Here is a 2,961-nt window from a genome sequence, read left to right as displayed (position 1 = left end):
AAATAAATAAATAAATAAATAAATAAATAAATAAATAAATAAATAAAAGAAATAGGAACCCATAGGGATTGGACACTCACCAAAACAAGATATTACGAAAAAAATTTAAAAACTTTTAACATTTGGCCGGGCACGGAGCCTCACACCTGTAATCCCAGCACTTTGGGAGGCCAAGGTGGGTGGATCGCCTGAGGTCAGGAGTTCAAGGCCAGCCTGGCCAACATGGTAAAACCTGGTCTCTGCTACAGATACAAAAATTAGCCGGGCGTGGTGGGGGGCACCTGTAATCCCAGCTACTCGGGAGGCTGAGGCAGGAGCATCGTTTGACTCTGGGAGGCAGAGACTGCAGTGAGCTGAGATCGTGATACTGCACTCCAGCCTGGGCGACAGAATGAGACTCTGTCTCAAAATAAATAAACAAATAAAAATTTTAAAGCCCTTAACATTTAGAATGTTTCCACTGCTCCTTTTCTCCTCGAATGGGTATTTCTAGCCCATTTCCCACGTAATTTACCCTAACGAAAAAATATTTTAATTTAAAACGTATCTTAACATTTTTTGATCTCCCTACCATGCTTCCTCGTAAAAGATGTGTTGAATGTTGCAATTTTTTTCCCTGTGAACACAAGGTTATAAGCATTACATTTTTCTTCATGATTTCTTGTATTAGCAGATAGCTGACTAAACGTTTATACATTAACATTTTTGACAAGTAATTATTAAATTGAAGAAATAGGCCGGGCGTGGTAGGTCACACCTGTAATCCCAGCACTTTGGGAGGCCAAGGCGGGTGAATCACGAGGTCAGGAGAGCGAGACCATCCTGGCTAACACTATGAAAACCTGTCTCTACTACAAATATAAAAAAATTAGCCAGGCGTGGTGGTGGGTGCCTGTAGTCCCAGCTACTCAGGAGGCTGAGGCAGGAGAATGGCATGAACTCGGGAGGCAGAGCTTGCAGTGAGCTGAGATTGCGCCACTGCACTCCAGCCTGGGCGACAGAGCGAGACTTTGTCTCAAAAAAAAAAAAAGAAATTGAAGAAGTAAAACTATTTTGGAAATACATCATTTCGTGAGTTTTATATTTATACTGATTTACATGTAGTGATTTTATTTTATTTTATTTTATATTTTATATTTATTTGATATGATTTCATTTCATTTCATTTCATTCAGACAGGGTCTTGCTCTGTTGCCCAGGCTGGATTACAGTGACGACCCTGGGTCACTGCAGCCTCCAACTCCCAGGCTCAAGTGATCCTCCCACCTCAGCTTCCTCAATAGCTGCATGAGCCACCAGGCCTGGCTAACTTTTTATTTTTTGTAGAGATTGGGGTCTTGCTATGCTGCCCAGGCTGGTCTCAAACTCCTGTGTTCAAGCGATCCTCCTGCCCCAGCCTCCCAGAGCTCTGGGATTACAGGCATCAGCCATCGCACCCGGCCTGTAGTGCCTTGTTTATGAGAAGCATCTGGCTGTGCTGTTGTTGTATGACTGCAATCCGTGCAGGACCCAGGTGTGTGAGTGAGTGTGCCTTCTCTGAAGGAGAGGACAGGTGGCCTCAATGGCAGTTCTGAGAATGCAGACCTGGGGCCCTGGCCCCTGTCTGAGTGACCCTGCAGGGTCTGCATCCCAAAGGTCTGTGTGCCCTACTGGAAAACCACAGCCCCGAAAGCCACCGCCACCCCATCTCAGCCTGTCCCTCCCTCCCTCCCTGTTCACTCCACCTGGTCAGTTCCAACCACAAAAGGCTCTTTCTGGCCCTCTGGCCTTCACATTGGCTGCACCTCCGGACTTCCAGCTCTGGGCTTTAAACACCCCCTCCTCTGGAAGCCATTCCTGGCTGCGGTGCCCTCACCCACTGCCTGCCTGGCACACTTCTGGCACAGTCTCCCACCCCTGCACAGGTTCCGCCATTGCCACCAAAACAGCATGGGGCACCCGTGGAATGGAGGCACAACGGCGGTGGGCAGGGGCTCTGCCTGGGGACAGCCCCTTTCCTGCCTTCGACTGCGCCAACTTCAAGGACAGAGGGAACAGGCCTGAAGCTCAGAGAGGTCACGTCATTTGCCAAGGTCCCGCAGCCAGCAGGCAGGCCAAGCTGCTGCCTCCCTCCCTGCCCGTGCTGGCGGATGTCTGCGGGACTCACCCTGGAGCACCCCTGGCTTACCCGCCGCCAAGAGGCCCGACTCAGCTTCTTCTGTGCAGCAAAATGGTCCCTAGCGTCATCACCTCTCTGGACCAGGAAGCTCAGAGGCACAGAGGCTAGTCCAAGTGGTTCAAGCCCTGCTGCCTTCTGGAAGGTTCCCTGGGCTCCTGCTTTGGTGCTGAAACTCTCCCAGGTCTGGAATTTGGGGGCCGCTCAAGAGCAGGTGGTAAATCTACTCTGCCCTGTCCCCTGTCCTCGCCTCCTACAGGCACCCAGACAGGACCCAGCACACAGCCAGGCTCCTAGGTGCCTCTGGCCCTCAAGTCCGCAGGGACCCGCCATGAGGGGTGATTGCAACAGACAAACCAGGCTGTGCGTGTAGCATGCCTGAGACAAAACAGGCTGTGCCTATCCGGGCACATGCCATGGAGGAAACTTGATCCATGCTGACTGACAAAGCCGGCCTGAAAATTCATACAAGTTCCATGTTCTTCAGAGAGGACCCCAAAACACATGATGCCTTCCAGAGCTCTTCAACGAGGCTTTAGCAATCTCCGACTCCCAGGCTCCTGTGGTATTTATCACACAGGCTTCACGTATCAACTAAACACTCCTGCTAGGAACCTGGGAAAGCCCCTCTCGGAAGACAGTTTATACCCGCACAGCACTATGAACCTGGGAAACCCATCTCGGAAGACAGTTCACACCCGCACAGCACTAGGAACCTGGGAAACCCCTCTCGGAAGACAGTTCACACCCACACAGCACTAGGGACCTGGGAAACCCCTCTCGGAAGACAGTTCACACCTGCACAG

At 50.8% G+C, this 2,961-nt stretch overlaps 1 protein-coding gene across 1 annotated transcript in view; it reads right to left on the bottom strand.

Annotated features, from left to right (window-relative positions):
• Positions 1–2,961, bottom strand: part of PRKAR1B (protein kinase cAMP-dependent type I regulatory subunit beta) — a 168,920-nt gene that overhangs the window by 102,564 nt on the left and 63,395 nt on the right. The window lies entirely within an intron of this gene.

Source organism: Piliocolobus tephrosceles, chromosome 8 (assembly GCF_002776525.5).
Source record: "Piliocolobus tephrosceles isolate RC106 chromosome 8, ASM277652v3, whole genome shotgun sequence".
NCBI classification, from domain to species: Eukaryota; Metazoa; Chordata; class Mammalia; order Primates; family Cercopithecidae; genus Piliocolobus; species Piliocolobus tephrosceles.
This window is presented reverse-complemented; position numbering and strand designations above follow the sequence as displayed.